Here is a 12,181-nt window from a genome sequence, read left to right on the forward strand (position 1 = left end):
AACACCATGCCTCCCTTAAAACTTTGCGGCGCGGAACTGTTATAGCAGTACTCGCTAAAATTTGAAAATTGACAGTACGGCATATGCCGTCTCTAAAAAAGATGGTATAAACGGAGCAACGGTGATAACCGAGCCATGACTATGGAATCATCGTATAGGCCAAGATTTACTGGCAATCTGTGATCTACTCAACTTTCGCTACTGTCAAATTTAACATACCTAAACACAGTCACGCGCGTCGCGCTGTTCTGAGCGGGCGCGTTGAAATCGTTTATACACGGTGACTCATCGCGTTCACTATGGCAAATATTGACATTGTTAAGTGTTCTAATTGTAACATTGTTATTAATGAGCTCCTTACTTTTGTGAGGCATGTGATTGACTATATGGACGAAGAAAGCATTCATCAACTATGCACTAACACTTTTTCGGAAGAGGAGATGGTGAAGGCCAAAACGTTATTATTTGAATCCGTTCCAAATGCAAAAAAAAATGCCAGTAAGAAGAAAGCAGGGTAAGAAGAGGAAGTCCAGAGATTTGGATGATATCATCGCCCTGATGAAAGGTGGTGATCGTGCGTCATTTCCTATTTTCTGTGCTCGGGACTTAGACAGAATACCACCAGTAACGTTCGATCATGTCGATGCTACCACCTTCATTAAGGAACTTCTCGCCCTGAAAAATCGCTTCAATGTGATGGAAGAAAAAGCGGTGTGTAAGGAGGAGTTTAACCTTTTAAAACAAGAAGTAAACAATATGAAATATGCGTCTTTAGCTGATTCTTCTAATATTAATTTAAATAAGAGAAGGGGCGCATGCTTACAAAATAGTTTTGATATGGATAGCGGGCCGATTGGACTGCAATATTATGTGCAAGAAGATATTGGCATAAAACCATCGCAATCAGCTGATATTGAAATCAACGAACGACTTTCGATAAATACTCATCTGCCGTCAAAAAGAATTATCAACAATGTTTCTGTCGCTCCTATACGTGAGCCAGTTAATGAGACGGAACCAACATGTGAGCAGGCGAGACAGACAAGCTGCAGCCATACGCGTACAACAGAGACAGAGAGTGCGCAAGTTGTGACGTCGGCGGAGGTGATCGTGAGCGATCGTCAGACAAGTGCATCAGATGGTGATAGTGCGAGTGTAAACGAGATAGCATCTCAATCGGTAGCGCGAGTGACGACGAGTTATGATAGTGACTCACAGCAAGTGTTGTTGACGGCGGACAAGGTATGCAGTGATGTGGCCCCTACTAATGGTTATTGTCGTGTCGCGTCCCAACCGGCCGTGCATTCATTGAACGCGAGCGTAACTCATGGTTACTCTGCGAGCGCGAGCGGTCAGCCGACCGCAACCGCTGCTGCGGTGTGTAAAGATAATTGTGAACAAGTAGTAGGGGACTCGGAATGGACAGTTGTGCGTAAAAAATCTGCAAAACACTATAAGTTAATCGGTCAAAGAGGCTGTGCACCTATTGCGCCTAACGATAAATTCAAAGCTGCGGATATTAAGATCCCACTCTTAATATCCAATGTTAGTAAAGATGCAAGTGAAGAGGACATTATTAATTATATAAAAGAAAGAACTAGCGAATGTGTAACTCTAAAAAAGATTAATATGAAGCAAACGAAAACGTATAATTCCTTTAAGTTATATGTCTCAAAAAATAAAGTTGATATATTTTTGAAAGATGATTTTTGGCCAAATGGCATCTCATTTAGGCGTTTTGTACATTTTATGTACGGAACAAAAACGAATAAGGTGATTAGTTAAAGTTATTGTATGATTTAATTTATGGATTTACAGCCACAACATAATTTAACTTTTCTTAGTTTTAATTGTTTGTTTGTCACGAGATCATTTGTTGACTTACAAAATTTATGTAAGGTGGCGGATGTCTTAGCGTTACAGGAGACGTGTTTACTGCCGCATGAAATACCATTACTTGGGACTATTTCGAATTACTTTGACTACACGGGCAAGTCAGCCGTGGACACGTCTGCTGGCCCGCTTATCGGCAGGCCTTATGGTGGGGTAGCCATACTTTGGAGAAAAGGCATTTTTGACCAGGTGAATATTTTGAACTGTACTAGTGATCGATTAGTAGCTATTAGGGTTACACTAGGGCAATGCTCGTTAATAGTGTTTTCTGTTTATATGCCAAATAATTCTCAGAAAAATCTTCCTATTATGACGGAGATTTTGGGCGAAATAAATGCAATAGCTGATCAAGAGAATGTTAAAAATATTTATATCTTAGGAGATTTTAATGCCCATCCACACGAACTGTTCTATAATGAGCTCAGTAGTTTCTGTTCCGATTTGAGCTGGGTTTGTGCTGACGTAGAGAAAATAGGCTTGCTAAGTAATACTTATACGTACGTTAGCGCAGCACATGGGTGTAAAAGATGGCTAGACCATTGTGTCGTCTCGGACGCGGCCTGGAAAACAGTTGTGGAGGTAGGTGTCATAGAGGATGTGTTTGTATCGGATCACATACCCTTGTATGTTAAGAGTGACATTAGCATTTTAAGACCTGAATTGGCATCTTCTCTCTTGCACCGAAGCACTGTTGTGTGGGGAGCGCGTGAAGAGAAACAGGTGGCGAGGTATAGTGAATTATGTAATCATAGTTTGAGTGAAGTTGATTTTCCCCCAGAGTTCACGGAGTGTAGTCGTGGAGCATGTAGCCTGAGTGGACATAAACTGGTGTTAGACCGTTTGTACAGTGACATTGTAAAGTCCTTAAGTGAAGCGGCAAGTAAAACTAGTGAGAGATCTGAGGGGGGGAAAAGCAGCTACAAACATCTATGTGGTTGGAACAAACACGTTCACGAGGCTCACAGGGTGGCCAGGCTTAATTACAGACTGTGGTTGCTATACAATCGCCCTAGTTCAGGTAGAATATATGTACAGATGAAGGAGTCGCGTAAAATTTTTAAGAGCCGTCTACAATGGTGTCAAAAAAATCAAGATATACTTAAAATGAATGTCTTAGCTAAGTATAGAGCGGAAAAGCGGTTTGACAGATTTTGGAAAGCGACAAAAAGGCTTGATGTTAGGCCTGGCCTGCCCGCGAGTGTGGAGGGGGAAAGCGAGCCTATTAGTATTGCCAATATGTTTCGAAATCATTTTAGGGTTAGCTCACAGTTGGGGCCTTCGGCTCCCTCTTATGTTGAGCTTAGCGGACAGACTCCACTGATATGTATTTCGGCAAAACAGATTAAAATGGCGATAAATGGTATGAGTGGTGGAAAATCTCCTGGCCATGATGGCATCAGTGTGGAGCATTTGAAACATGCCGGTGCTCACTTGCCCAGGGTGCTCGCTCTCTTCTTTACAATGTGTATTAGCCACTCTTATCTTCCACATGAAATGTTGAAAACGGTTGTGATACCCATTGTGAAGAATAGGGCGGGTGACGTTTCGGTAAAGGGGAACTACCGCCCCATTTCGCTAGCAACAACCATTGCTAAGGTGTTTGACAGTGTGCTAAACTCGATTTTACAGAAGTTTGCTGATATTCACGATGCACAGTTTGGATTTCGTACCAAGCTGTCTACGGAAAGCGCAATTGTGAGTTTAAAGCACACTGTCAAATACTACACAAGTCGCAGGACGCAGGTGTATGGCTGTTTCCTTGACCTCTCGACGGCTTTTGACCTTGTGTCATACAACAAGCTCTGGAGTAAGCTGAGTGAGGGGGGTATGCCGGCGGAAATCATAAATATATTTAAATTTTGGTACGCCAATCAATCTAATGTTGTGAAGTGGGCGGGTGCATTTTCAGAGCCATATGTGTTGGAGAGCGGGGTGAGACAGGGTGGTTTAACGTCTCCCACGCTCTTTAACATATACATCAACGATCTCATCGTTGAGCTGAGCAGCATGCGTGTCGGATGTCGGTTGGATGGCGTTAATCTAAATAATATTAGTTACGCCGATGACATGGTGCTGCTTAGTCCGACGGTGGGGGGGATAAACACCCTGCTTGAAGTGTGTCAGACCTATGCCGCCAATCATGGGCTGATTTATAATGTCAGGAAAACCGAGTATATGGTCTTTGAGGCCCCCGGTAACCGCCCCAATGTCACATTGAGTATCACTCTCGGTGGAGTTGAAATAAAACGCGTGACAAAATTCAAATACCTGGGACACATTGTTACTGAGGACCTTAAAGATGATGAGGACATTGATAGAGAACGCAGGGCGCTAGCGGTGAGGGGGAATATGCTGATCCGCAGATTCTCTCGTTGTACTGAAGATGTCAAGATCACGCTGTTCAAATCATACTGTCAGAATATGTACACGGGAAGTCTGTGGGTGGGCTGTACCCAAAAGGCGATGGACGCACTGCGTGTTCTATACAATAACGTTTTCAGGATGATGCTGGGATTGCCTCGTTTCTGTAGCGCCTCAGGTATGTTCGCGGAATACCAAGTCGATAGCTTTGCGGCTATTATGCGCAAGAAGACCTCGTCGCTAATTTTTAGAATACGGGACAGTCCCAATAGCATTTTGAAGACGTTGGCAGACAGGTTCTCCTCTCCGTTGTGGGCTGTTTTTGTGAGGAGGGTGATCTGTGAAAGAAATGAGCCGATCTGATCACTCTCCATTTTATTTTATTTTATTTTATTTTATATTTTATTTTATTTTATTTTATTTTATTTTATTTTTTATGTTTTAGTATTTCTTATCGTGCCATGTTACTAACAAATCTAGACTAAGTTTACTAACATTGATATGGATCCGTGGCTATCTGAAATAAACAATTTTTATTTTTTTTATTTTTTTATTTTATTTAAACGCAAACACCGGAGTGTCATACACGTGGCAGTACCTACGGCGTTAACCGTAATGTTTATATAGAGAATCTGATACTAGCGCCAGTCAGTGTTGCGCTGGAGCTGGCTATAGCCGTAGATGTTCGAGGTAGAGTACAATATTTGTACTATTATAACAGTACGGTTATGTCCGTGATGAAATTTGTATGGAATTTTTGGCGTCATTTCATGAAATTGTTAGGTCGAGCTTCCGCGTCGCAAAGTGTTAAGCGGTTCTATAACCAACCGTTTCCGTTTCATTTGCGCTTCAGCTATCAACGTAAAGTTACTGGAATACCGTTTGACATTACAAACGCAACTGTAACCAAGGCGAAACGCAGCCGAACTGTTTCGGTTAACAAATAACAGAATTTCAGCTTTAAGGTTCACACTAATATTGCAAAAGGTTTTCTGCGTATTGCTGTTTTCTGGGGTGCTAGGGTTATCTTTCTGTTTATAAGGTAAGGTCATCCTTAGGTGCGGTAATATGCAGTTAAGTGTGATGACGTCGTCTGTACCTTTTGCAAACTGTACTCTGTCTACAGTTAAATACTGAATTTCCTTTCACTAGGCAGTTAAAACATAAGTTGTTTTCCTTTATAAATACATGACGTTTAGTAACAGGGAGAGGCAAAATCTTTACAATGGCAAATATAATGGTTCTGTGAGCAGTAAGTGCAAGTATCAATTTCAGTGGCAAAGCTTTTGACGTTTGTTACTTTATGTTGAACGGATTTTGGAGTGCTTCTTAGTGGAGGTTGTGTTAAATTTACCATTTCTAAAGCTCGGAATCGTTTTTCGAGAAAACTGATTAAATACTCATATGTTGGAATGCTTGTGGAATTTTCTAAAGATTGTTCTCAAAGCTTATGAGATTCAAGGTCTAACATTGAGACTAATATGTGCACGATTATTGCATTCCAGGAATCGACATTCAAGTTTGTGAGGGGCGTCAGACATTGACTTGAGGTATCCAAAAGATCTTTTATACCCTTTGCGGACTGCGAGGTCAAGGTCCTTTGACTTAAAAATCGAGTGAGGATATTGTTGACAATCATTCTTTTGTTTTCATATCGATCATTATTTTTTTTTCCAAACATCATCGTGGTTAGCTTCAGTAAGCGAGTGGTATTTCAGCAGTTGTTCAGCTTCTCCGGATAGACTAGACTTGATAATGATGTTTTTTTGATTTTAGTCAAACGATTATTATGAATATTATCATGAATCAGTAAGCGAAATAAGAACTCTAAAACTCATATACTAGTTATAATCACCTGAAATTTGAGATTTTGAAATCGGTGGGAGCTGTGGCCTCATCTTAAGACTTTCAGAAGGAGTGTGAGAATTCAAGGTTTAACCTTGATCAAGTTTAACCCATATCTTCCCAAGGTGTGATATATTTGAAAAATAGTTTTTTTCCTATGTATATCTAGTAAGTGGTTTCTAAATAAAACATAAATAAACTTTTTTTTTAAATTTGATACATACTGAAATTCAGGACTGCACCTTAAATAGGGCTGTGGGAATATTTGGGTTTTGTATGTAAAGATAAAAAAATCGGTTGTTGTTTAGGATGGTTTTTATTACTCAGTAAAGTAAAAAAATATAAGATCAATTCGGATAACTTATGCTCAAAATTAAAATGAAAAGACAAGAAAAAGAAAATTATTTTTCGGTATGAAAAGTTTGAGAACAGTGTTGATGGAGGCCAAATTCGCGTTTAGTATATTTGAATTTCGTATTCTTATGGCATTCGCGGCATCGAATTTGAATTTCGTTTCTGACTTAGTCTTACCGAATCTGGTGGTTTCTTTTCTTAGTTACCGGTATCTCCTCCAATGCGTTTTGGTATGGATGTAGAAGATTTGCCAAGTATCAAATAAGTCTGTACAATATATCTTGTAAAAGACAAGAAATCATGAGCATCTTTGGCTTGGCCTGCTGGTGAAAGTTGATATAATTGAAACGCATTATTAGCACAAAAATTTATAGGGAACATCATCATTTGCCAATACCACCTGTTCAGTCTAATATAAATTCTATATTTTCCAACATTTTGGTCGAGTCGATGATCGACTCCGCCCATATATTTGTTATACAATAAATAACAATGTGGTTGATTTACTTCTACTCTTTTATTACCACACTACCGCTTTACCTTACCGATCGGATGAATACCGCTTTCCGTTGAAGCAACAGTAACGATATTGTTGTCATTGTAGTGCACAAATGTGTTAGAAAAGTTACAAAAGTCCGTAAGTTGGTGGTAGGAACCCCGTGGTGTCTTATTCATCTCCTTGATGTTGTTCAGCGGTGCTCCATCTGTTCAATTAGCACGTAATGTTCCAGTAATATCATGACCCATCTGGCTCACTTCGTTCAGCAAGCGTAAGGAAGTGAAAAAAATATCAATATAGAAACTGTAGTGACCATCTCTTGGCAGTTTCGAAATCAAAACGCCTAGATTAGGATTAGTGTTACCAGTTTTAACTCCTTGGTAAGGTTCTCCATAAATAAGATAATCCAATCGTGTACACAGTGACTATATCTTAAAACCAAAACGAATACCATGAATGTGCTGTTTGGCGCCATGCCTTCCGAAATAAGTCACCATCGACTCATCGATGGATAAATGTTTGTCTCCAGGATAAAACTTTAGCCATGTCTACATGCATACATACATATGGTCACGTCTATATCCCTTGCGGGGTAGACAGAGCCAATAGTCTTGAAAAGACTGAATGGCCACGTTCAGCTATTTGGCTTAATGATAGGATTGAGATTCAAATAGTGACAGTTTGCTAGCCTATTACCTAAAAAAAGAATCCCAAGTTTGTAAGCCTATCCCTCAGTCGTCTTTTACGACATCCATGGGAAAGAGATGGAGTGGTTCTATTCTTTTTTGTATTGGTGCCGGGAACCGCACGGCACATCATAGCATTTGATGAATGAGACAATGGAGAATGAATGAGAGAATACATTCATTCTCCATTGTCTCATTCATCAAATTCCAAAAAGGTCTTACCTTTGCAAACTTATCGTCAGCGGAAAGGCGGGTGTTATCACATGCATGAAAAAAACGTTACCGCTCTTCAAAACGATTACGAGTCATGCATGATGCAACTCCTGGGTGATGAGTGTCAATACTTTGATCCCAGTATAATCGATAGCGTGAAGTACTATTATAGCCTGACAAAAGCAAAATTCCTATAAAGTTTTTTATTTCTTCTTCAGTCACTCGGAAACTGACTTGTCCTTTTGCAATTGCATTTTGTTCAGTGCTAGACCGCAAGAGTTCATAAATTTCTTCGTCAAAAAAAAACTCATAAAAATCTATTGGATTATCCTTATCTAATACAAAATCAGGTGGCATGGACTCATTTTCAGGTTTTGCAGTTATATCTGTTTGTCTCCACTTTCTCTTGATTGTCTTAGATTTTTTGCAGGTGGTTTATTTGACTGTGATGTAGACGACTGTGATGTAGACGACTGTTCTGTCTGTTCATCTTGGATTACACATTCGACGGTTTCCAGGACTCCATCTGCTGAAGGTACTTTGCAACGCACCTAAGCTTCAGCTAATAATTGTCGATGCGAAAGATTACTAATATCACCCGCTTCTTCGCTTCCGCTGTCTTCGTCACTCAAATCATCGTTATGAAAATATCTGCAGGCAATACATTGTGATCATCTTCTAACGCCGATATAATTTCGTGGACATTCAACCTGTAAATGAAAAAATGTATAAAGGAACGATAAAATAGCTCTAAATTTAATCCTAACACCTCCTATTCCCAGCGCACCTAAAATGGGACGTTGTAAAAAACTTAGGAAAATGTCCACTTATCAATAAGTAATCTTCAAATTTATATTGAAGACTAATAAAGTACGTATAACTATTTATAAAAAACAACAAGTCTGAAGATTAGCATTAATTTAAAAAAGTTATTACTTACCCTCTTCTGGAACTCATAATGGATTAAATTCAAAGAATTCAATAAATTGTTAAGAAATAGCCAAACACAATAATCACTTCGAATAACTTTTAGGTTAAAATCACATATGTCAAGAAAACAAATAAAATATAATCACTACCCACATTAGTTAAATATTGTGTGATATAAAACAATAAAATAATTAAAAAAACTTTTAAAACAAGCTTTTATTTAAGTGCAATAAAGAGATCAAAATAAAATTTTTAATCACATTTACCACATTCATTTATGATTTTACAGAATTGAAATTATAATAAAAGCTTGTCGCGATGCCTTGAAGAAATCTCTCGTATTCATACATACATACATCCTGCATACTTCCTTTGCTTCATCCACATTCATAACTCTCTTCATGCAAGCTCGGCGGTTTCGGGTACTTTTGACCTGACCCTTTACCAGGACGTCCTTAATTTGATCAAGATATGTTCGTCTAGGTCTTCCCACTCCGACCTTTCCCTCCACACTCTCCATGTATATCTGCTTAGTCAACCTGTTTTCATTCATCCTCTCCACATGACCGAACCATCTCAACATACCATTTTCTATTCCTGCAACTACATTTTCTTTCACATCACAACATTCCCTTATCACGCTGTTCCTTATCCGGTCACTCAATTTCACACCCAACATACTCCTTAACGCTCTCATTTCCACTGCATTTATTCTGCTTTCGTGCTTCTTTTGCCATACCCAACTTTCACTCCCATACATTAAACGACCAACACGCCCCTGTGCACAGCCAGTCGAGCCTTCTTGGATAGTTTCTGACTGCTCATAAAGGCATGCAAAGCTCCATTCACCATGTTCCCCGCGTTCACTCTCCTTTCAATATCACTATCACACTTGCCATCTGATGTAAACTTTGATCCTAGATATACAAACTCTTTCACTTGCTCAACTTTTTCTCCTCCAATCAAAATATTACATGCTGTCATTTCTTTCTCCATTTCAAAAACCAGTGTTTTAGTTTTACTTACGTTCACTTTCATTCCTTTCTCTTTTAAAGCTTCATGCATACAGTTTACCATCTCCTGTAACTCCTCCGCTGATGACGCCAGTATAACCTGATCGTCGGTCTTAGAGCAGACATTTGACGAGTAATTCATTCATCCTTAATCCACTTTCAGACTCTTTCAAAACTGTCAAACAACTATCCATAAATAGGTTGAACAGCCACGGTGACGCAACACATCCCTGCCTAACACCTTTCTCAATCTTAAACCACTCAGTGTGCGCTCCGTTTATCCTGACACAAGCACTCGAATCCTCATATAAGGATTTCAGTGCTCGTATTAAGAGACTGCTCACCCCATGCATAGAAAGTGCTAACCACAATTCATTCTTCTCCCTCATCAGTACATCCCATTCCCTTTCGAAATCCCGCTTGAGCATCCCATATTTTGTCATCAGTTTCATTCCTGACTCTATTAATCAATACCTTAGCATACAATTTGCCGACGACGCTAAGCAGGCTTATACCACGATAATTTTTGCAGTCCAGTTGTGACCCTTTTCCTTTGTAAAATGGCACGATAACAGCCTTACACCAATCTTTTGGTACTCGGCCGCTTCTCCAACACAAATTGAAAAGGCAGTACAACTGTCTAGCTACGACGCCTTTTCCTGCTTTTAGCATCTCGACCGACACTCTATCATACCCAGCAGCCTTACCCGCTTTCATACTCTTAAGTGCTTCCACAATTTCGAACATTTCAATTTCGCCTTCCATCTCATTCTCTTTCTTCGCTATAGCAGAACTCTTTCTTATTTTCTTCCTTTTTTTCAAATAAACTCTCAAAATAGTCCTTCCATATCTTTAGCACACATTCTTCTCCTTTCACAACGCTACCATCCTGGCATCTGATCCTAGTCAGCTATCTGGTTATAGTTTTTCCTCGAGCTGACCTTACGGATTTCCAGAATACTTTCAGATTTGACTGATAGTCTTCTGATAGCCTTTTATCAAAATCCTCTTTATACTCTTCTTTATTTCTAATCACAGCTTTCTTAACCAAATCTTTCATTTTTTTATATTCCTTACGTGCTTCATTCACATCTTCATCTATAACCTCTTGCATTCTTAAGTTAGCTTTTGCTGCTAACAAATCCAGCCATGTTTTCTTCTTTAATTGCGCAAGATCTTGCACATCTTTACTCATCCACGCATTTTTGTGATTTTTCCCTTTCCTTCTTCTACTTACACCACACACTTCAACAGTTACTTTCACAATTCTTTCTTTAAATTCCTTCCATCCATCTTCAATATTGCTCCTCTCATCTAAATCTTCAAATTCATCCTTCAGTCTATTAATATACTTCTTACCTACATCCATATCTTGCAAATTTTCTACTTTCACTCTTTCCAAAGCGCTGGTTTGCTCCCTTACCCTGTGCCGCCAGCGATTGAAGATACCCCGTATTCGGGATATCACCAGTAAATGGTCCGAGTCAATGCCAGCACCGCGATATGCACGGGTATCCAGCACTTTGTTCTTCAATCTTTCATCTACAAATCACAAAGTCTATCATACTTTTTAAAATACCTTCCACTCTTGTGTAGGTGTGGATCTCTTTATGTTGAAACATTGAGTTCGACACAAAAAGATCCCACTATAGACAATTTTCTAATACACTTCTTCCATTATCATTCACTTTTTCGTCACCAAACGCACCAAGCACCTTTTCATAGCCATCACGCTTTACACCCACCCATCCATTAAAATCACCTAACATAATAATCTTCTCATTTGGCTTGGTAACTTTCAATATTTCTCTTACACTATTCCAGAACTCCTTGTTTTCGCTTTTTGCTGATGTTGTACCTCTCGAACCCACATCCCATGGTGCATAAACACCTAGAACGAAGATCCGAGTGATGCCAACTTTCAGCCTAATCCATAGAAGACGAGGGCTGACACACTCATACTCATTCACACACTCAGCCATTCGTGCAGAAAGAATTAGACCGACCCCTTGACAGCCTCGGCTGGTACTGGAAATTCCAGACCAATACGCCGTGTAAGGGCCGTGCTGCGTCGCGTCGCAGCCTTTCCGCTTCGTTTCATTCACGCACAACACATCCAAACGTCTTTCATCCATCATCTGGCATACTTCCTCAATCTTGTCCTTCATTCCTCCTCTTACATTCATCGTCGCAAAGCGGCTTTCAGCAGACCGCATACCGCTCCCGCCGGGAACGAGACGTGATGGGGTGCGGACACCATCGCCGCCATTTAGGTGCTTTTTACGGTTCATCATGCGATTCCCACGAGACGCAAGGGAAAAATTTTGTCCGCCCCAGCAGAGCCCCGCATGCCAGGGTAAGGCTAGCCATTACCTGGGGGTCGCCCA

General features: G+C 39.9%; 1 pseudogene; it reads left to right on the plus strand.

The window, feature by feature from the left end:
* The first annotated feature begins 236 nt into the window (after positions 1-236).
* Positions 237-2,241, plus strand: LOC132904251 (uncharacterized; annotated as a pseudogene).
* The last annotated feature ends 9,940 nt before the right edge of the window (positions 2,242-12,181 follow it).

This window comes from Amyelois transitella, chromosome W (assembly GCF_032362555.1).
Source record: "Amyelois transitella isolate CPQ chromosome W, ilAmyTran1.1, whole genome shotgun sequence".
Lineage (NCBI taxonomy): Eukaryota > Metazoa > Arthropoda > Insecta > Lepidoptera > Pyralidae > Amyelois > Amyelois transitella.